This window comes from Callionymus lyra, chromosome 16 (assembly GCF_982586985.1).
Source record: "Callionymus lyra chromosome 16, fCalLyr1.hap1.1, whole genome shotgun sequence".
Taxonomy (NCBI): Eukaryota; Metazoa; Chordata; class Actinopteri; order Syngnathiformes; family Callionymidae; genus Callionymus; species Callionymus lyra.
The window spans coordinates 11,753,930-11,778,774 of NC_141833.1; the positions used below are offsets into that span (position 1 = coordinate 11,753,930).

Here is a 24,845-nt window from a genome sequence, read left to right on the forward strand (position 1 = left end):
ACCAGATGCCCCCCCCACCCCTCCCTCCACACCCCCACTCAAATAATAACCTCTCCACCAACAGTCCCCCCACTTCATCTTGAGCGAACCCCCACCCCCCAGTCTAGACCCCGCAACCTTGGTCTCTGGAACCAGACGCCGCAGCCGTAACCCCCCCCACCCCCCAAACACACACCCCTCCATCCAAGGCTCCCACGAACCTACAGACAACCTCGTGACGTGCATGACCGCCATTTTGCTGCCCACAGTAGACCCCACTGTACAGCTGGCAGCTGCCCGCGGATGCAAACACGAGCGGCGCCGTCATTGTGGCGAGATGACCCCCGAAATAAACGACACCTGCATATTTAGACGGGGGAAAAAAAAAAGGTACCTGAGACATGTATCTTTTTCCCCCAATAATAAGATCAGGGTTTTCGGGGAGGAAAAAACTGATTATTTGTCGTGCCCGGCGTCATGGTAACCAGACGCCCGCGTGCATAAAAATGAGCCCATTAAAGGGGTCCAACCCGTCTGGTCTCGGTCGGGCCCGGGGATCCCTCCTTAATTAAGAGTCTGAGCCGCTGTGTTTTGCCCTAATGCTTTCATCTGTGCATTATGGACGCGTCGTAAGAAAAAGACACACATGACGGCGTCTGATTAAGGAAGTGCCGAAAAAAAAAAAAGCCTTAATCTTTTCTACAGTGTCACATTTGCATGAGGGGGGCATCACACGCTAACCGCCATATGGTGCCGCGACCCACGCTTCGCGTACACCAATCAAAAGGTTCCGAAAAAAAAAAAAAGAAAAGGAAAAAAACGCTACCTGCAGCCGCCGCGACATGCTAGGCTGCTATGCAAATGCAATTAGCGGCGATTTGCATGCGGCGACTGGGAAAAAAAACGGGAGGACGCAGATGGCAGGCGACGGCGCAGCGCCCGCCATCTTTGGCAGAGGAACGAGACTGGCAGCCATTTTGTCTGTATCAGTGCCCACTTGAATGAAAACACACGCACCATATCGCCCTATTAGGTAATGAGAGAGCACTCGGGAGTGTGGAGAGATACTTGCCTTTTTTTTTTTCCGGAACCGCTCTCTCTGCTCCTGCCGGACCTCGGCGTCCACGATGCTCCGACCACACACGTCTGAGACGGCAGAACCCGGGGAAAAAAATAAAATAATGGAAGTCTCTTATCTGGCTTGTTTTTTGGAGCAGAATGTGGGGAACATGTCAATCTTTTTCAGAAAAAAACTGTTGGCGGTCGTTCAACATTTCCCCCCGTTATTATTTTGGGGGAGCGATCCCCCCCTTCAAGCCAAACCACACACACAGCCTGTGGAGGGCCGCGGTCCGGTTTGAAGGAGCTGCAGCTGAGGGCCACACAGGGCACGTCCTTTGGAGGTCTAGCGGGCCCCCGCGGCCACAGACTAACCCCGGAAAACCCCACACAGGGCCGAGGAGGCACCGTGGTGGATATTGATTTCTCCTGCATGCCAGCAGCTTTCAGATGGGCCTTCGGGGAGCTTCTCCATCCTTCCCCGGCCCACTCACTGGCTTCCCTGCTCGGGCTCCGCTGGCTGGACCCTGGTTAGAGGTAGGGGCCACGGGAAGAAGAAGACGGGAGCCCGTGGCGATGGTGATGAGCTCCAGCGGGTCTCCGAGTTCAGTCATCCAGAAGCCTTCCAAACACCCACCCTCGTTTCCATCTGGAAAAGGAAAAAAAAAATCGGAGCGTTTTAAAAAATCTAACCTTTGGCTCCGTGCTTTCGCTTCGCTCAATGCAAATGCAAATGTAAACAGTAACAGAGAGACTTTGATTAAATATATGTGGGAAGAAACAGCAACTTGCTCTTTGGTAACCTGCCTGGAGGCGCTCCGAGCTGCTTTTCAGAAACATCTCAAACCGTGCCAGGAGGAGGATGTTGTTCTTCTGCAGCACTGTCGGCATTTGAGTCATTAACCGAGAGTATGAATCATCCCTTTGCTAATCGTCGGCGGCGATTCCGGCGCTCGTTGAACAACATTTCTCTTTCATTAGCGTGTTTAATTACAAGTACAATGTGAGGGGTCAGTAGTAGACGATTCAATTATCGATCACAGAAGTGGCAAGCATCGGAAAACACTTCGTAAAGAAGCCGTGGCGGGTTTCTCTTTTTTTTCCAGTCCTAGATAATTAAGACTTTTGCTGTATATTAGCACTTCTGAAAATCCATTATATAATTCAGCATTAATTGAAAAATATTATAATATTGGGGGTGTAAGAAAACACCGATACCCTTTAACACTGCGATGTTTTCTGACATGATACGGTATAGAAAAGCAATGTATTTCTTTTTAAATGTACAATTAACATGCAAATATTTACGCTTTTCTTTGAGCGTGTTACAATCAACCCCGTCCCCCGCATTAAAGAGCAATCAAATCTTGCAAGATCCCGGTGATGCCTGAGGACGAGAGGATACAGTCGACTCCAGCAGCTTTTAAAGCTGATGTTTGGACATAAATTTAAGTAGTTATGACTTCCTCAAGCATTGTGGTCTGTAAACTCTGCAAAGAGTCAAGTACTTGGACAATACTACAGTATTATAATATATATGCATCATATCGCCTGATTTTTAAATACTTCAAATTCTTACTCGGCCATAACTTTTCACTGTAATTATGACCACCACAAGTAAGATGGGCTCCTGGGGGCCTCATCATTTTTCACCCATATTCTACTCTCTGTCCATAATGGGGGGAGCACCCAGAGTAGCCCCGAGCTTGGCCTGTTCAGGGGAGCGTTGTGGGGTGAGATCGGGCGAATTGGGGGGACGATTTTTTTCAGACACAATGCCCCCATTGAGTGGGTTCAGACATGGGTGTTAACTCCCCATTCCTTCACACACAATAGGGCCCCCCACAAGTGCCGTTGTAGGGGACAATGTTGGTTCAGGGCAGCCCTCCACCCGGAGGGAGAGAAAGAGCTGCATTATCAAGATAGCAGAAGAGGAATGGAGGGAGGTTGGAGACTGACGGGAGATAGAAGAATATGTTTGTCTATGGGCTGGGGGTGGGGGGGCTCGGGGGGTCGGAGGGTTGACCCATGGCTTTGGACTTGAGGAACAAAAACAGAAGGACTTGGACCATGAGACCAGAGTCGATGAAAATATAGAAAATATATTATTAAACAGTGAGAAATTCATGTCACAACATAAAAAGGTCACAATGGATTCCATGAGATTGTAAAATCAAAGAGATTCGCTGCGAGTATAAAATCATGAAGATTGTCGCTCAAGGGAGTGAAGCTACTCTGAGGAATTATAGTCTAGTTTCAGCTGAAAACGAATGATTAAGCTGCGATAAATTATCATGCAGTGAAGTAGGTGTTATCTAACCTGTAATAATGTCGACCGCGATGACAGAGACGAGTGGTTAAAATAACCGCTCAGAACAGGATACATAGAATAAGAAAAGGCTCGACATAGATGTGCAGAATGAGAAAAAAAGGCTTGATGGAGAAAGTTGGGTCGTGTGGATGATGGCAATATGCTTGAGTGTGTTGCACCGTGAGTGACAGTTTACTATCTCGGTGTCAGTGTGTTGCCCTTGCTGGTTGGCTCCCCACCCTACCTCATTTCCTCCTCATCCTCACCTCCGCCTCCTCCTGATTTGAGCGTTAAGCAGTCGCCACGACTGTTCTCTACACACGACTGTTCTCTACACTGTTCTCTACACACGACTGTTCTCTACACTGTTCTTTACACACGACTGTTCTCTACACACGACTGTTCTCTACACACGACTGTTCTCTACACTGTTCTCTATACACGACTGTTCTCTACACACGACTGTTCTCTACACACGACTGTTCTCTACACTGTTCTCTACACACGACTGTTCTCTACACACGACTGTTCTCTACACACGACAGTTCTCTACACTGTTCTCTACACACGACTGTTCTCTACACACGACTGTTCTCTACACTGTTCTCTACACACGACTGTTCTCTACACACGACTGTTCTCTACACACGACTGTTCTCTACACTGTTCTCTACACACGACTGTTCTCTACACACGACTGTTCTCTACACACGACTGTTCTCTACACTGTTCTCTACACACGACTGTTCTCTACACTGTTCTCTACACACGACTGTTCTCTACACTGTTCTCTACACACGACTGTTCTCTACACTGTTCTCTACACACGACTGTTCTCTACACTGTTCTCTACACACGACTGTTCTCTACACACGACTGTTCTCTACACTGTTCTCTACACACGACTGTTCTCTACACTGTTCTCTACACACGACTGTTCTCTACACTGTTCTCTACACACGACTGTTCTCTACATACGACTGTTCTCTACACTGTTCTCTACACACGACTGTTCTCTACACACGACTGTTCTCTACACTGTTCTCTACACACGACTGTTCTCTACACACGACTGTTCTCTACACACGACTGTTCTCTACACTGTTCTCTACACACGACTGTTCTCTACACACGACTGTTCTCTACACACGACTGTTCTCTACACACGACTGTTCTCTACACACGACTGTTCTCTACACTGTTCTCTACACACGACTGTTCTCTACACACGACTGTTCTCTACACTGTTCTCTACACACGACTGTTCTCTACACTGTTCTCTACACACGACTGTTCTCTACACACGACTGTTCTCTACACTGTTCTCTACACACGACTGTTCTCTACACACGACTGTTCTCTACACACGACTGTTCTCTACACACGACTGTTCTCTACACACGACTGTTCTCTACACTGTTCTCTACACACGACTGTTCTCTACACACGACTGTTCTCTACACACGACTGTTCTCTACACACGACTGTTCTCTACACACGACTGTTCTCTACACTGTTCTCTACACACGACTGTTCTCTACACTGTTCTCTACACACGACTGTTCTCTACACACGACTGTTCTCTACACTGTTCTCTACACACGACTGTTCTCTACACACGACTGTTCTCTACACACGACTGTTCTCTACACACGACTGTTCTCTACACACGACTGTTCTCTACACACGACTGTTCTCTACACACGACTGTTCTCTACACTGTTCTCTACACACGACTGTTCTCTACACACGACTGTTCTCTACACACGACTGTTCTCTACACTGTTCTCTACACACGACTGTTCTCTACACACGACTGTTCTCTACACACGACTGTTCTCTACACACGACTGTTCTCTACACTGTTCTCTACACACGACTGTTCTCTACACTGTTCTCTACACACGACTGTTCTCTACACACGACTGTTCTCTACGGGGGGAAATGCTCGCTGTGTCAGTGTTTATCGGGAACTTGAAGGCATTGAAGAAGAAACAGAAAAACTGCAAAAATAATTCTCTATTTGAGAAATTGTCCCCCGAGCTGTTGTTTTTAATCAATATTGAGTACATTACACTTTTTTTAAGAGGTTAAATTAATTCTTAAGATGTCGTAAATATTGGAGACGCAATAAAATATCGATGTATATTTTATTAAAAGTATTTTTGTTTGTTTCAACCATCTTCTTGCTACACTGAAAACTGAAATTCTCAAAAGAACTACTAAGATATATAAGCCTTTAAAATAAACAAATTGTGAATTAGTGGATCAACCATATTCGCACGAGTAGCATATTTATTATTGTATTTGTAGCTATTCAGTTATGGCAGTAAAGCTAACAATTAGCAACAGATTTTACAGATGCTTACCAAAAGGTTTTACTATCAATATGACACCACAGATTCATGCTTTACCTAAAACTCCATTGGAAATGTTTAATTCTTATGATTAATATATATAATTAAAATGAACTATAGATGCTACTCTAAGGGAAATGCTACCTAGCTTAAGATGCTAACATTAGCAGCAAATATAAGCATTAAGGAATTGAAAGACGTTTATTTAAACAATGTTAGATAATTTTTAAAACAAGTTATCAGTATAAGTATTGTTGAGACACTATATAAATACCAATGCATAAAAATGTGTTACAGATTTACCTTTTTTGTCTTGATTTAATAAACATATTTACGTTGTAAAGTCCCTTCCATCGGTTGATAAATAAAGCGAAACGACAGATACTTCCAGCGCTTGTATGACAATAAGACGAATAACTGCTGGGAGTCATGAAGCCGTTAAGATGAGGCTCACGCCGGTTGTTTTTCTTTCAGCGATAAAATGTTTGTGCCAAACTGGCGATGAAACATGAGAAAACGCTCTCTGCTCAACAAAGACTAAACACTGTGCAATAGGAGGTCCGGCAGAAGGACCTTCAGTCGTCAATTTCACCAAAGAATTATTCTATCATTATCTCCTTGGCACGGAGTCAGCGGGCGATAGGAAGCAACATCTGGGCAACATCTGACACGCGTGATGACCTCTTGTTTATTTGCTTTGGTTATGACAAACAGCGGCAAAAAAAAAGCAACGAGCGCCTCTCGTCGTCCATTCAAATGAAACATCATCTACATTCTCCACTGTCCGCCGCTGAAAGACTCCTCGCTCCGCTCTTCATCTTCTTCAATGGCTGCCGAGAGTGTATTCAAACAGCTGGATACACACTCAGCTAACAAACCTCATTAAGAGCCTGTATACACCTTCTCTATGCAAACACTAGCTGTCACACAACTCCTCTCAGTTCACACACTGGTGGCCACGCTGACGCCACAAAGCATCTTTACAGAGCTAATTAGAAGGGGCCCCCCCTTTTCTTTTTTGGAGGCGCATCTGAATAGGGGGGAACGGTGATAACGAGAAGGGGGGGGACACGGAGACGAGGGACAGGCCGGGACAGATTTCAGCGGAAAAAAAAAGAAAAGAAGAGGATTTTCGTTGGGGACACTGAGAGAGTTATTATATCGCTGAATTTACAGCAGGGGAGCAGAATTATTGCGACTCTCCTCGTGTCGCTGTGATGTAGCTATGGCGATGGTCGGGGAGGGAAGTGAATGCTGCACTGCTCCCATTGCTAAGTCGCTATCCAGAGAGAGAGAGAGAAAGAGAGAGAGAGGGTAGGAACCAGTTTAACGCCAACATTTTGAAGAAAAGGCGGTAAAAGATACGCACAACGGTTTCATTCATTCGAAATGATTAGTGAGCGTCCATTAGCGAGAGGACGCTCTCTTGTGTGGCTTCTTCTTCGCTATATCAGCAGACTTTAATGTCACGTAAACGGATGTACGTGTAACAAGTATTATTAACTCGGAAACAAATGTAGCTCATTATTGAAACGCAACATTAACGCCGGATTTATTTACCTGCGCTTTCAGAATGAGAGGTTTCCCACTGCTTTTATGAAATAATATAATGTTTAGTGAATGTTAATTCAACGTTAACTCCCCTTTCCCACTTGTGTCCACTATTATTTCTGTTTATTTATTCATCAGCATTTATAATTGTATTTGTTATTATCCTTAACGTGTGTACTGTTTGTCGTAGTATAATGTATATATATGAGTTTTTTTAACTGCTGTGACAACATACATTTTCCCAATTTGGGAAGAATAAAGGGACATCTTATCTTATCTTAGCTTAAAATGATTTGGCAGCAAAGTGAGTATAAATGATGATGATAATAATAATAAATGTTGGTTCAATTTATTGTAATTGTTCATAACGTGTATGTACAGGACTCTTTGTTATGGATAATTATACTTAAAAGGTTGTTTTAACATTACACAATGTCTCACCAGCCTTTGTCCCTAATATATTTTCCAAACCTCCTTTCAAAATGATTATGCATTATTCTATTGTATCCTTTAAAACAGCATCCTTGTGTAAGATTTATTTTATTTTATTTGTTTATTTCATTTATTGTCCTTACCCTTTCCCTGATTTTTTACTAACAGTATCCAAACATACTCTTCCAAAAACACTTAATTTTCCTAGTAAGTAGTTACGTACACAAGGATTAACTTAAAGTAAGGAGAGTTACTTTACTTTTGAAAGACGTAACTAGTAACTAGTAACTAGTAACTAAAGTAACCTGATGAACAACAGGCCGACCGTCAGCTGGAATTTAAGTTCAAGTTGAAAACTATGACCTAATTGTTGTGCTGTCAGTCGTGCGAGGCCCCGATGAGAGAGTAAAGCATTCTGGGAGAATAGCAGGTGTCCCCGTGTCACAGAGCTTTCCAGACGGCTTGTTAATTTGCACAACTTTTACACACACACACACACACACACACCCTCATGCGTGTGTGCGTGCTTATGTATGTGTGTATATATTAGCGGCAAGACTTGACCCTTGCGAGTTGTGCTAATGTTTCGCGTCTTGCTGGGCGTGGGAAAAAGACGGGACCCCTTTTCACAGCTGCCTCAGCCGAGGCCCAGGACCGCTGGGGGCCCCCTGTACGCCCCCCCCACCCCCCACCACCCCCTTCACCAGCACCCGCTACCCCCCCCACGCACCCCTCGTCTGACGCACCCCTCCTTCCATCCCCATTCAAGCTCCGGCCCGCTTTCAAAAGCCGGACCTCCTTCCCAGCCCTTCATAAATACGTCTCATTATTCAAGTCCTAGTTTGCATAGGGATTCCAAAGAGATCTCCGCTCCGCTCGTGAGGCCTGGAGCCCCTTCAGCCTTTTTTCTGGACCGCACAAGTGCAAATTTCGACTCGGTAATCTCACTGTGTTAATATTTGTTTTATAACGATGTGTACACACTCGCAACAGTATCTTAGAATACGCTGCAGAAAAAAAACAACAGTAGAAACCATTAGTCTGGCTCGTCTGTATTCCATCTGCCACAATGATGGTACAGTACCTCATGCACACATTACCCCCCCCACCCCCACTCCCACCCCGACACACACCACCTTTACCCCACTGGCTGCAATGCATTACTGCAGAGATTTATCTCCCATCATGCTGCATAATACTGAGGTTATAATTTACATCCACTTTAGAAAACAGCAGCACAGGCCAGTCCTTGCATATGCTAATATAAAAGCTTGGGAAAATCGGGGCCCGATTCAGAGAACTCCGTCCCTAAATTTGAATAACTGAGCGTTCCATTGAGCCTCAAGGTTGTGGAACCATGAAGATGTGACCTTGCTAACAATATGTACTCATGGTCTAATTCTCAACGGCGAAATTCTATGAGTGGGAATTTTGGAAGGGAACGTTTTCGTGGAAAGCCGGGGAACGTTTTTTTTTTTCGTGTGATGTTTCCGAAATAACATGCCTTCGGGTTTGTGATCGCTTACCCCTGGAACACGTCGGAATATATTCGGTCCACAGCCCCCCCCCCCCCTTCAGGGATTAACACTGTTTTTACTTAACACACAGTAAATTATGCAACGTCTACCTTTATGTTAATGTTGATAATAATAAGCCATACAGTCTGAACACGGAAGGTTTGGCTCGTCAAAGGCCGATTGGACAGAGCCACCCAAAAACCTCTTTCCACATGAGCAGGTTCTGAACCTACGACAGCGCCGACCCTAACGGGATAAAGAACCGAAGCAAAGATTACACGACCGGCTCCCCGGCACCGACCACACACTCCACCTGACAAATAGGATCACAGTGTTTAAAGGGATAATTCGTTGTCGGCATGAGTGGGACACAGTAAGGTGTGTGTGTGTGTGTGTGTGTGTGTGTGTGTGTGTGTGTGGGAAGACTTCTAAAAGGACTGCTCAAACCTTCAAACTATTAAACACAAAGATTGTCACTCGCTCAAGCTTTACAGTGTGTAGCATATCACCGTGAGACACGTTTATTCATCCATTCATCTTCTACCTTTGTGTCCGGCGAGGGCAGGAAATACTTAACATGGTTCCGTGTTGCTTACGATCCTTTTCAGTGATCACGTAAGATAACGTTTGTCTTTTTTACAAGGATAGTTTTAACTCTGTGGTTGCCATAATTCTAAAGAAAAACAAGTTTCTAATGTGTGTTTAAGGAGAAGCTACACAACTTAAAAACAATTTAAATAAATCCGGTTGAGGTAAATATAGAAGCTACAATACATTTACACTTGAGATTAGGGAATAAACCAAAGCATTAATAATTCAAAATATTTCTTATATGTTGGTAATAAATAGATATTGGGGTGTTGTTGATTTAGATGCTGAACAAAGTGTTGAATAAGTACTTTATGATGATTATTAAATGAATAATAAGGTGCTAAAACACACAAAGAAGTAGTTTATAAATCACTATATGTTGTTACATATTACCAATAAATTAAAAGTTTGTTTAATTTACAAATAAGGACACGTGATGCTTATCTAAAGCTACAGTTATGATGCATTATAAGCAACAGTTTCTTCTTCATCATCTTCTAATTTCCTCCAAAGCAGTAAAGTCTGTATAACAAGACTATACAACAACAGCATGGTTTAATTCCCCTAAAACATAAATACTTTGAATTTCAACCCCCAACTGTAAAACATTTTCTGGGTTACTAATGTCAGTCTCATTTCCAAATTAATCTTAAATTTCAAGACAAGGTGGGGATTAAGTCGAATTGAATTCTAAGATAAAATCTTTGTTAAAAAATGAATATGAACGGTCCATGAGACAAACAGTCTTGATAATTATTTGACCAAGAATTAATTAACTTTGAGACGACAATGGCTCGAGACACAGTTTTGAGCAGAAAAGTTAAAAAAGGTGGATTATTTGTGAAAAAATGACTTTGAATCACTTCTTGTAAAGATACAAGACAAGATAGATAAAGATGCGTCAAAGATCACAGACCTAAAATTAAGCTCTTTGCACAGTTTTTATGTTCGTTTTTAACTACATTGTTAGTGTGAAATATGTTACTCAGAAATAAAACATAGAATCTGACAATCAGGTGAAATATTCTTCAATATTCAACTAATAACATCTTCCCTGTGTTCAATTCTAAAACCTATAAACACTTTTAGTCACAAGTAAACAGAAGTTTGAGCATCAAATAAAGTGTTGCATTCGCTGTCATCACTACTTTAAGTGATTTTGTGTTTTCAATGGCTACGTTTGAACGACCACTTCTCCTCAAAGTTGTATTAATATTCTGAGATGTCTGGCACAGGAAAGTTAAGCCAACGTCTCGCTCAAATTAAGATCAATTGGGACGTGACTGTTAATAACTCTTTGTCTTGTGCCTTTTTTTTTGACGTGGAGTTTAATTTTTTTTGAAGAATCTTCACACAGCGCTTCATGAAAATGAGTATTTACCTTCAGGGCCGACGATGTTGCGCCTCATCCTCCTTTGAGTAGTTTAAACAGCCAAGGTTGTATTTCTCCTGGAAGAACAAGAAATCATAATAAAACCAAATGACTCACAGATTTAAAAGGAGTGAAGATTGACAGACGTAAGTGGAAATAGATAAAAGTAACTATTGTGACCTCGTCGCTAACAAGATTGTTTTTATTGATGTTTTTCCCGCACTTTCGACACAAGGTTAAATCTATTTTCAGATGCTAAACGTCGCGATTTTGGTAAAAGTGAAATGAGTGCAGAGTCACCCTATTGTTCCAAAGGATCGGAGACGCTAATGAATTAAACACAAATTGGACCGAAGAACTCAATGAAGTAATGAAAAGGTTGGATATTTTTTCCTCTTCCTCGCAGCAAGATGGTGGACGCATCATAGCGAGGCGTGCACGCGCTTTATGTAGATGGCGTGCACAACACACACTAGTGTGCACGAGCGGCATCCGAGCACTTGTTTAACGGCGCACATCAAATATTGTCAGTCATGGTCTAAATAGAGCATGCTGGGACTTGTGGGATATTCAGTCATCTCTGAGCTTTTGCCGCTTCTGCTCTAAGAATAGATCAAACTCCGAGCCATTGTCCCATTTTGTTCTTATCTCGCAGTCGAACACGAAAATAATCCAGCCGGCCCGAATACAAATGTGAACATATCTGCCATGTCTAACAGGATTGAGCTCCAGTGATGAAAGTGTGGAGGCTGGAGATGGGCCCGTCTCTCCAGCTCCACGTGCTCAGTGTCGAGCCCGCGGGAGGCTTTTCTAGAACATCAATCCACACGCAGTGGTGAGAATCCAACATATAACTACATTAATATATAGGATTCATCGTCAACAGCAGAGCATTTTTTTTTTAAAATTTTGGCTTCTTGTTCTACACCTGCGCTAGCTAGCAGCATTTAGCTTCTACTCCATTAACAACTTTATCAAAATCAAAAGTAAGAACAAATAGAAAAGTTTTATTATCCTAACCTTTAAAATTGAAAAGCGGGGTCTTTAAACAATTTTTATTTGGCTCTGAAAATAGCATTTTTGAAAACAACAGTTCAGAAGAAAACATATGGAGCTAACGCTCACAACTGTAGCACGACAAAAAAAACAACTTTGGCTTTGTAATATAAAATTCTAAGATGCTCCTATAATGATATCCACACAATGTGATTTTTAAATGCAGTCTTGAAACTATTTTCCTTTAGCTTTCATGCTAAAACAACGGCATTGTGTTGAATTTAGTGAATTTATTTCAACTACTTTATTGTTAATAGTGAAGTATTTCTATTACATTTAGAATTAGCTATGTTGGAAAATACTACAAAAAAATGTTTAAGGTTTGAGTTGAGTTGAGTTGTGGAACAATATTATTTTGCAAACATGTACTACAACCTTAAATGTTTGCTCTGTAGATTAAAAAAATATGAAAACACACATTTTTTATCTAAAAGAATAGTAGTTTAAGAGAAATATTGGATAATAATACACCTTTATTTGGCTACGAGGGTGTCATTCAGGTCATGGACTTCCAGTGGTCACCACACTCGTATTAAAGATTGTAATTTTGTAACAATATACACACAAACTGTTACGTTTACATGGCGAGTCTGAACAGCAAGACTCAACCCACACACCATCGTCAACAGCTTCACCCAGCCAGCCGGGGTAACGGCCTCGGAGGTGACAGGAATTATCCCAATCTACTGATATTTGATCAACGTTTAGAGTAAAAGGCGAGGATGGTTTGATAAGAATCCATCTTTAAAAACATATCCACCATCCAAACACGTGACACATTTGGGAAAAAACATGGTGTGTAGCGTGTGTGTGTGTGTGTGTTCCCCTGACCTCACCTGCACACACACACACATCCCGACCACTCACAGGTATAAACACTGTCTTTCTACACACCAAAAAAAAACAAGTCAACACAAGGCGACACAAACATGGATGCTGCTCACAGTCGCCACATGTGAGGGGACGCTGCCTGACTCTGATCACGTGGGAGGGGATCGGAACCAATCAGCGGCTCCGCTCTCGAGAAACAAGTGATCAAACATCACATCCATGTGGTTCTGCTTCTCGTGGAAAGTGTCGCCGCTCACTGTCTTGGTGTCCAGGGCCTTGTAGCATCCTAGCACACGCACACGCGCGCACGCGCGCCCGATGTTGCGTTCTATCTCATCATCTCACCCATCATCATCATCATCATCATCATCATCATCATCACCCGCGTCCACCCCAGCATCCAGCTGCCAACCCCGGCACCATCATCCTCATCCTCATCACCATCATCTTCATCCTCATCATCGTCATCACCGGCGTCTCCTCCTCTCCATCCTCCGAGGCACGCGCGGACCCTCCGGGGCTGAGAAGTGTTTTTGGGCGACAGTTGGTACTTTCGGTTCTCTAGCTTTATGAAATTAAAACTCATACAGCTAGATAACCAAAGACACAAACTGACCCGTCGTCTCTTAAAGGGGCCCGGTTTTTTTTTTTCTCCCCCTCCGATGATCGAACACACACATACACACTCACACACGCGCACACACACACTTGAGAACATCCACCTTCTACCGTGGAAAAATATTAAAATGTAGTTCTTAATTGGAGACTTAATTGACAAACTTTTCAGACTCAGTGAAGCTTCATCCATTAAGAAACTATTCATATTTATGATCACTTTAACTTAAGATGCAACACACAAAAAGTCCAAGTTCAACTCAATATAAATTAAAAATTCAAACTATTTCTTAAAATAAAATCACATTAATACAAAACTACTTACACACACAGCAGGAGTAATCCGTCCCAAAAATCTCTATTCCGTCTTTGTGAGCGTGTGACTTGATTTGAAACAAAAAAAAAGGGTCCCTTCAGTTGTGGAACCAGAACCACGTCCTGCGAGTGTGAACTGCGACTGACAAGTGCAGCAGCAGCGTCCACATGGTGAACACACACACATTAACTCCGCCCATTGAGAGCGAGGGAGGGAGAGAGAGAGAGAGAGGGAGGGAAGGTGGAGGAGAGGAGAGAGAGAGAAATATGACGCTGAAGCTAGTCTAAAATAAATGCTTTTTTTTCACCATTATAACCAAAAACATGCCATTCAGGAAAATGTAAGGAACGGAACAAATAGCAACTGCATATATATGGGTTTATAATATCCAACATTTTACATTTAATATGCTTAATGGAAGGTTTTTATGTCTAATAAATTATAAATGAGCATCATTTTCCACAGGATAAATATGCATATTTATTTACTTTATGTCCTTGATAAAGTAACACCATTTTGACTTAAAAAAGAAGATGATTAATCCATATGTGAACCAAACTATAGTTACAGCAGCTTCATTTACAGGCGAAAAGACAAAAGATAAATGTCATCTACCATTTTCTTAAAAATAAATGCTGAATAAATATGGCTACAAATACGATTTTCAGTTGCTTACTGTGATTGAATTCATGATTTAAACATTCATCCCATCATGTACACACAGACCAGTATTTACTTGTTTGTGGTTTCTGGAGAGATAAGTTGTGTATCAAAGGATGAACTTATATTAGGTAAGTAAGTACATTATATTAGTCTCCAATGGTTTCATAGACACCAAATTACAGCAGAGGAATTCTGGTGTCACCTATTACCGCAATAGAAGTTCCTGCTGCTGAACTAAATCCAAAAAGCATATTCTCGTGCAGCCTCGTGGATGTGATGCGAAGATATGAGTGATATCTGGGCAGAGGAGAAGCTGATAACAATCACATCCTCCATAAATAAAGAAGCCACACAAGAGCCAAACTAGTAATATCTCCTCAAGTGTGTGTGTGTGTGTGTGTTTACAGATAAACCAATAAAACGAGTGCAGGCAGCGACATTCTGGGTTTCCAAACCAAACTAGCATCAGATAGCAGTTACATATCTGATTATTGCGCATGAGCAATCTGTTATCAGCATCGTGGAGGCGCCGCTGCTCTGTCAGGATGCAGCACAAGATCTCCTGTTCTTCCTCTACCTGTCCTCCTCTAGTTTGCATCATTTATAAGTTGATCCAATCGTCACTTACTGCTCGACAACGATGGGATGGAGCCACAGGAACCTCTGTTGCTCGATGACAGCACAGAATACAAATGTAAAGGAAACTACCGCACAATGGATCATAATATTACTGTGAGTCAAATAATTTGAACACAATAATGACAAAACCCCAGTTATAGCTCGGAAATGTATATACATTTAATACTGGACTCAAAGCTACATGCTATAGAAGACAGTACCGGAAAATATGACCTTGATTTTATATTTTTAACTCGAGATCTTGTAGCAGAATAATATATATTTAATTATTCCTGATCAGGTGTTTAAGTTCAATTTGAATACGATTGAAAATACAACTTATATTGACTCTTGCGTTTTGTTGCATTCTTAAATACTTTATATTTTATATTGTATTACTCTGAAATCTAGACATGCTAATATAAGTTTGTGTTGCTCCATAAAATGATTAGAATTAAAATGATTTATATGTGCGATTATATGTCTTTTTGTGTGTTTTTATTTTCACAGAGAACTTTGTTCACACCATAGAGAACACTAAAATAAACTAACGTTATTTAAATAACCCACATAGTAAATGTATCTTACACTTGATCTGATAGTGGTGTCAAAACCAAAATAGTATTTAAGATCCTAAACTTTTTAATGCCTTTATAATCCAGTTAAGTCTCAGCCTTTCTATCTGTATTTGCCTGATTAAATATTTTCCCACATCAAGTGACATCAACTCCCCCCCAGCCTCACCCAGACACACACACCAGCACCCCCCTAAAAGTGCATGTGCTGAAAGAGAGAAAGAAGTCAACATCAAGTTCAACATCGAGCCAGGGAGAGACATTAACATGACAATGGGGTCTGGATGCTGCGGGTCCCCCCACCCTGATCCACACAGTCTGGCATCAGCCCCGCTACACTTTCCCAGGCTCACAACAATGTCTTCCCGCTGAACTCTGCACTGCAGCGCAGCCCGGGGCCTCCTCCTCCTCCTCCTCCTCCTCCTCCTCCTCCTCCTCATCCTCCTCACCCTCATCACCCTCCTCACCCTCCTCACCCTCCTCACCCTCAACTCCTCCATCAATACTTCTTAGGAGCACATGGCAGAGAAACCTCATTGAATATTCTGGAGTTTTTATTTGTTTTTTTTTTAAACATTTCTTTATTAGTTGGCATCAATCTACACATTTGTTTAGATTTAAAGTAAGGTTTTAAAATAGACAATGGTTTATTATACTATAAATAAATCGCAACTGAACATAATATAGAAGTACTATTTTATAATGTGCATTAAATGTATTTATGTCTTGATGTCAATGTGTGAAAATAAAACATCTAAACCACTATTAAAACATGTTTGTACACTAAATATTTATATATATATATTTGCATTCACAGTACAGTTCCTGCTTATACTGCAAACGCACGTGTGTGTTTGGGTGCGTCTTTGTATTTTGTCCAGATATAAAGATACAAATAAAGTTGGATTGAATGGTTGTAGTAGTATAGGTTGTTCTACAAACACACTATTAAAAAACGATCTCCAAACTGCCAGAGGATTTCTATTTAAAAATGTTTAGATTCTCAACCATTGAATTGTTGAACTATGGGATACAATCCTACACACACACACACACACACACACATGCGCGTGCACGCGTTGCAACCCATTGGAGTGTAACGTTAAGCTATACGGTCGACAAGGAGGATGACGATGATGGCTTTGACGATGACGTGTTGATGTGTAGCCAGGGGCCTGTAACCTGCTCTCGGTGCTAAATAAAAATGAATATAAAACGCAGAAAACACAAACACGTATATAACAGGTCACTATAATCTCCTACCTGCGACATTTACGTCATTTCTTCACGTGGGAGAGTGTGTTTAGTCTGCTTTTAAAGTTGGTTTATCAATAATGTACCAATGACAAACCCAAAGTACTGTAATACACCTTCAGAATATTAGTTTAAATAACTACATTTGATAATGAAATGTGTAAAATATCGTAATAGTCAATTCACTGATGCGCAGTAACAACCGCCGCGGATGTTTTCATCTGTTTATGATCGAGGCGTGACTCACAAAAACACACACACACAACACACACACACACAAACACACACAAACACACACACACACACACAAACACACTCACACACGCAGGTGTACAGTAGACCAGAGATGGTGAATCAGCGACACCTGCCGTCCATTTCAACACCAACCGTTGCGATGAAAGAATACTGTATATGATTTAAACATGGTGTAATTAACAATAACCAATACACACATGTAAATATATAAACATATATTGTGACAAATGGAATGACTTCAAAACGTGTGTATTTACATTCAGTCTATCTCAGTGCTCACCTGGTTATGTACCACATATATTATTTGGTATACATTGTACACGAAACTACGACGAAATAGGGCTGTTTAAAAATACATTTTAAACACCTTTGTTTTTAATATGTTTACTTTTATTATTTGGAACCGTTAGAAAAACATATGTGGTATGTTTTATTACAGATCTACAATAGCAGTTTTTTGATACTGAAATCTATTATTTCCAGTCGAAAAATTGTTTTTGGTATTAATTGTTCAAACTAAGTCAATCCAATTGTAGAATTAAAAAAAAAATTGGACCTTTGAACTTAATGTACAGATATTTTTGGCCTTATGACATACAAATCAATACATTATTGGCTCCAATCATCACAAATAAAGGGGGGAATTTTGCGTGTAGAAAATGCAATGAAATGTAATAAAAAAACGTGTATGCATTGTTTTTCAAAAATATGAATCAATATTTTAGAAATAAATAGAATGGTGAGCCACGTGTTATAAGCCAGTTTATCTCATATTTGTTGAGCTGTTTAAAGACAAACGATACACATACTAATATTTCCCTTTGAAATGAACCAAATCAACAATTCACATTATATATACGTTTTATTTAATTAATGACCAATTTAATCTTAAAAACATTCTAATATTATGACAGAAAATTATCTGACACGTTTTATATATTTTTACCATTTACCACTTGCTGTACTTCTGGTATCCCATTTGGATTTGAAAAATATGTATATTCCAAGGATGCTTGTTTTATTCAATTATATAGGTAGGATTCTGAAATGAATTGCCAAAGGCCTTGAGCAAATTATGATAATGCCATTATGAGTTAACAAACATTTTATTTCGTTAGATTACTGATGCATATTCGAATATTCTATTTCAATTCATTTAAACATTGAATGTAGTCTCGTTATTTCTGTAAGTAAAATCAAAACATGGAAAAATATATTTTGCAGGCGTTTTTTTACGTGTAGTATCATACAATTTAATAGTCCGTTATTAATGTATAATAAACATTAAGATTACGCTATTTTTTAACACACACGTGGCAGAAAGATTATGGGCTTCACAACGAAACCAAGTGGAAACAAACGAAGGCCTTAAAATGTCACGTGTTTTTCTTGCGTAGAAAAAAAAGACATTAGCTTTGAAGGTAAATCACTGAATATACGTAAATATAAATAAGGAAATAAATATCGTTGACGTGTCATGTTCATAGACATTTAAAGCATGATTGACAGGAATGACAATATTGAAATTAAATCAGAATGACGTTACAATTATGTTGTTTAAATCAACGTTTGATTAAAACGTTTTTATTTATTGCGTCAAGAATCCACTGTCGTAAATGTCAGAATATAATTCCAGTTGAAATGAGTTCAAGATCAGGAAAGTTCCTGTAACGAGGTAGAAAAAAAAAAAGAAGAGTCGGTTCTTACCAGCAGCTCAGCCTCTCTCTGCGTCTGTCTCGGCTGTGAAAGACAGACTCTCAGCCTCCTGCCTCCATTTGAAGCGGCGCACTTTTATGGTAATGACGGTGACACCGGCCTGCCGCCGTCAATGCAGGGGTCGTCTGCGGCCCCCGCGAGCCCGACGTTCCCACGAGCCGCATTCCTGCGCGCTCAAGTTCAAGCTCAGAGGAGAAGGCGCGAGGATTCTGAAGGGGGGGGAGGTGATGATGATGATGATGATGATGATGAAGATGACATATGTCAGTCAACAATCAATCGTCTATGTTACACTACATTTAACGTTTAGCATCTGTTATATTATTATATATACAGTCTGACATCAGCCCCGCTACACTTATGTATATTGAATTAGTTTCAAATCTTACATGGAAGTCAAATGTATTTTATTTGACTCTTAATAAAGATGTTGATAAATCAAGACGAGTAAAATGTATGTATACAGATTATATCAATTGATATACAGTATCTATCTTTATTGATTTAAAAATAGGATCTTTTCAACTGGTGAGATTGTGTAGCGTCCATTAAAAAACACAAGCATCTTTTATTTTAAATTCGAGTCTCAGGAACTACTAAAATAATTATTTAACATTATTATTAGGAGAGTCTTCTGAATTTAAACACGACCATTTTTAGACAACAGAATTATGTAGAGCTATTGTTCTACGTGGACACATTACCTGTATTTAGACTAGTGAATAATGACTACTATCACTAACCTTTATGAATATATGTTACTATAATTTATATCATATTGCAATATATACAGATGCAAACATAATTTATTATTTTATCTGTATTAATGACGAAGTAGTTTCTTTGTTATCCAAAGACTTGTTAAACTAAATCCACACATGCTGGATCAAGGACATTTTTCTTAAACTGGAAAAGTTGATTTAAACTCTTTCTTGTGTCCCTCATAAAAATATTTTGAACCTCTTTATTTTTTATTTAAAGAGTGCATTGAACCTGGTCAGTGATTGAAGGTGATTTGTAACACGTTGGTTTTCATGCTTTTGTAGCACAATTGAAGAACGAGCAGGATCCAGTATTGAAGTGTCGATGATTTTTCTGTTTTGTTTCAGGTTATTTTTGCATATACTACTGTATAAAAGTAATTATTGTAGATGACTTCTGAGTTTAGACATGTGCAGGATTTCTGTAAAAATGCTATTGCACGTGGATTTGCCTCTAATAATAATAAATGTAGTTGTTATGAAGATGCTGAATTTGATCAGTTTTCTTGAATAAATGCTTCATTAAATGTAATTACATTTCACCATTGAAGGTATTACAAAAGTAGTATCGCATCAGAAACATATGTGTATTTAAAAAGTCATTCATTACAATTTGAAGATGAACAAGGACCAGAAAAAAAGAGCCAGAATGATGCTGTGAAATGTTTTGTTGCAGAATGAAATCCCAAGCTTAGCTCTCCCTTCACCAAAAACACGTCATCATCCCTCAGGTTCAACTGCAAAACTAAAGTAGCAGGAAAAGAATAAACCCTGGTAGCCCTGTAGCATATAGCGCCCGACTCCATACGTAATTAATCCCATGAGCCTTTGCATGAGTTACAGAATAATGAGCTTGCCTTCCTGACGTCTGTAAAAGTGAAGTCCAAACAGTTTGGGCTAAAATTTAAAAAAATGCTTGATTCTTTCTCTTTTAATATTAAGGTAAGATTTGATCTTGCCAGCCTTGTATTTAACTCTTAATACGTGAAAAAGCATTGGGTTTTGAGATGTTGAATCATTAAAGCTGCAGTAATATGTACATAAATGTAAATAAACTCCTACTAACATTTACTTTTCATTAAAATATGACGATAAACTGGTCCTATTTAGCAAAAATATAGGAACAACAGGAAACAATTTTTACGTATTGATTTGTTTTCAGCATGTTAGTTGTTTCTCTAGACTGTATACAAACCTGTCTTAAATGTTCAAATAAACGTTCCTCCCCTTGTTAAAGGGCCTTTCCAAGAACCCGGTTATTAGTGTATTTCAGTCCATTTTACCACATGATATAACACGGTTATTGAATTACTGTGAGTATTTAGGTGCAGTTTCAACCCATTTTTCATCACACCATCTTGTTAAAGAAAGTAAAATATGATGTAAAACAACTCTTTGCAGAGATAGTACTTGAGTTTCCATTACAGTTTATTTGCAAGATTTATTTTTCTCCAATCTTCTTCGATTTTAATGCATCGCCATAAAAGGTTTTATTAGCCATGAGCATAATTTCTTGATATGGGGGAGAGAGAAAATCGTCTTCTGTTGTCACATGTTTTGCGCCATGTTTTCTACTGGTCACATGACTTTAGTCGACACTTTCTGTGACAGTATTTAAAACATTACTCATCATTTCAGATCATCTGTTGTCTGTACATTTATGACAACATTAATGTGATGTAAAGATAGCTGAGCCTTGCCTTCAACTCTCCAGTGTATCCTGGCTCTTACCCGGGGCCTCCCCCCTAACTGAAACACATCAGAAAAGTAGTCCCCTTATGGAAAAATACTATTTATAACTGCAACTATATATTAATGTTTGTTATTAATAATGTTTAATGTAGACACTATTTCCATGGAACAGGGTTTATGGTATGGCAGATGCAGATACCGGCAGAAATTAAATAGCATGACTGGCAAATAAACAAGTGCATACAATACAACTCACTATAGCAATATATTTCCTGTTTCTCTGCAACAAGATAAATCCGTATATAGTTTGTGTTTCACTCATTTTGACTAGTTTACAGGATTAATTATTGACTAAAATTGACCGAAACAAGGGTCTTGAGGTTTGAAGAGTCACAAGCTAGTGTGACTTAAGAAAAAAAACAGTTTTTTTTTCAAAATAAAACACATTTTAAATAGTAATTATCAATACACAGGAATTATATGAGTTGATGTTATTTCTGTGTGGAATCAAGATCCTCACAGATCCACTGCCACACATGTCAGACTCCCTTAACTCATCTTAAAATCGGTTCCCAGGGTCTGAATGAAACGCATCATTTCTGAATCATGCTAATTTCAGCGGCAGACCACGGGAGGTTCCCACATGTATGAAGCAAGTGTGTCTCGCCAGAGTATAATTGGCCGGCCCGGGTCCCAGACAAAACCCCCCCAAGTCCCACCTCGCTGTGTTCCTGCATTTGTCCCCCTATAAAACGGTGTCTGGCTCCCTGATCCCTTGACCCCGGGGGGAATAAATCCTTCGCTCGTGATTCAGACGGTGTGTTTGTGTCTGTGATCGTTGAGTTAGTACTTCTCGCGCTGATATTTAAATCGAAATATATAAAATATACATCATCACAAGTACATGTATGTTTGATAATTCACAATGAAGATCCTCTCATCTCAACCTTTTCTTTTCTTTTCAATGCGTTTACGAGCTTGTGTTGGTTTTCACGAGCGACAGAAACGCCAGTAAACAGCCTCATAAAACACTCACGGCCTTTAAGTGACAAGAAGAATCGAAAGAAGAGCGAAGGAAACGTCCTATTATGTAATGACCACCAAAAGGTCCTTCCCGGGCCAGAGGTGGGTGACCCCCGCTGACCCCCGCGAGCCGGCAGAGTGTGCCGATGACCACTGGGCTGTTGATGGACTGGAGGGCTCCTGGACAGTGCATTTAGAGATCTATGGGGGTCACTCGCCGGACAGCGGCCGGATGTCTCTTTAACCCGGGCGGTATTGATCCGCTGACCCCGTAGGGACCAGGGATCTGCTCTGGTGTCATCTCAGGTTTTAGTTTTCACCTCGACCGTAATTGTTCAACAAACAAGGATTCAATCATCATTTTAAAAAAGTAGATTAATGCTTAAAAAATGGTAGTTTAGACTGTATTTTATTAGATTTATCTATTTAGTTTTTTTAAATAAAACACACAAGAAAACATTCACACACATTTCTTCTCTTTATTTTATTTTCAACTCACTTAAGCAGTAATAAAATCCCATTGAGATTAATGAATGGATGAAGACCTCCTATATACTTAATACTTAACATTTACACTACTTTAAAATGACAAGATGACACAAGTCATGTCAATCAAACAGTTACAAATGAGCTCAAATTCTCTCAGTTTTGATTTCAAGTCAATTACGGATAAAAACTCTTTCAGCTTCCAGTTTCTCTGCAGCATGTTCCGAGCACAGTTGAGTCGACAAAGGTTTTTTTTCTTCCGCCTATGTGTCGGCAAAAGGAACAGCGATCAACAGCCAAGTGTTCGTGCGTCTCTGTAGGTTTAAAACCTTTTAAGAAAGAAACATTGGATACAGAAATATATAAGCTTAATTACATTTTTTTTTTACACAAATTTAAACATAACTTTTCTATGGCTTATTTAGTGTGTTATCTTGTTTCATTATTATATTCTTTACTGACACCATAAACATGTTTTTGTTTCTGATATTTTGAAGTATGAACAGTAAACCTCATCTTCTAAATGTAACCAATGGGCTTAAGTTAAAGTGAGCAGTAACTAAGTTCCTCCACAAATTAATCATTAGCCAGATTCCATTTAATTTGTGACGGTCTTCTTCCGTAAACAACTTCCACTGATTCTTTATAATAAAGAAATAATGTATTCATTGAGGACTACATGCAAAAATACATGACATACCTTTAGGAGGTTCCAAAGAAACTGGAAGTGCAAAAAACGTTCAAAAGAATATACCTGAAACTTTATAGTAGTTTCTGTGAATCCAACTGGTGTTTTTATGACAGTTTTGTCGTCAACACGCAACATCACAGCAGGAAGGTTGCTGGTTCAGTTTCAAACTTCAGTCAACGTACATCCTTTATGTCGCTGAGTATTTACTAACATCCCATACTTATGTGGGTATACACTGGGCACTCAGGTTTCCTCCCACAGTCCAAAGAAAGACAGACTGATAGCTCTGTGAAAGGCTAACTTGTTCAGGGTTTAACTCGTCTCTCGCCCTGAGCAGCTGGGATAACTTTCACCCCCCCGCATCCACGATGAGGAAATGTATGGTGGGAAATAAATAAATGTCCCTGAGCAGCCGATTGTCTCGACCCTTGTGTTGTCTCTGGATCGAGGTGACCCGATGGGCCCCTAAAGCAAGGGATACCACAAACACATTTATTTCTCATCCAATCTCTCAGCACTTTGACCCAGAGACAACACAAGGGTTAAGGACGCAATTTTTTTAAATTTTTTTTAGGATTTTACACCTACAAATATTACAGCTACTTATAAATACTTATCAAACTCAAACATGTCTTCTACTGACACCATTTCTTTACTACTTATTTTTTTAAATATATACATTTTTAAACACCAATAATACTGCATTTACTACTCCAGACGCTACAATAATTACCTACTATAACTTATTAAAACTGCCATTACTTCTGTATTCCACAAATTCCAATTCCATGACTTCTACTACTATCATTAATATTACTATAATTTTATTTTTCTTAAGCTCCTTAAGCTAATATACATAAAACACGATGGTGATATAACTAACACAGCAATGGCCTCCAGTTTTATAACTAATTATACTACTAATAGTTATGATATGAATAACAATGTTTGACAATTATAACAGCTTCTACATCTAATACATACAGTATATAAATGTACTATATAACATAGATGAACCCCTGCTGTTTCTGATATTTTTAAAACAACTGCTTAGTCAGCAACTATCATGAAGGCTTTCACACCTGTCCAAGTAATACATGTAATACAATTGTACTGTGAATATT

General features: G+C 39.8%; 1 long non-coding RNA gene across 1 annotated transcript; it reads right to left on the reverse strand.

Moving 5' to 3' along the window:
• Nucleotides 1-368: 368 nt before the first annotated feature.
• Nucleotides 369-14,092, reverse strand: LOC148063719 (uncharacterized). Its single transcript, XR_015713576.1, has 3 exons — nt 13,997-14,092; nt 11,179-11,246; nt 369-1,687 (listed from the first exon to the last, which is right to left on the reverse strand). It is a non-coding gene; the product is annotated as an uncharacterized LOC148063719 (long non-coding RNA).
• Between the last annotated feature and the right edge of the window lie 10,753 nt (nt 14,093-24,845).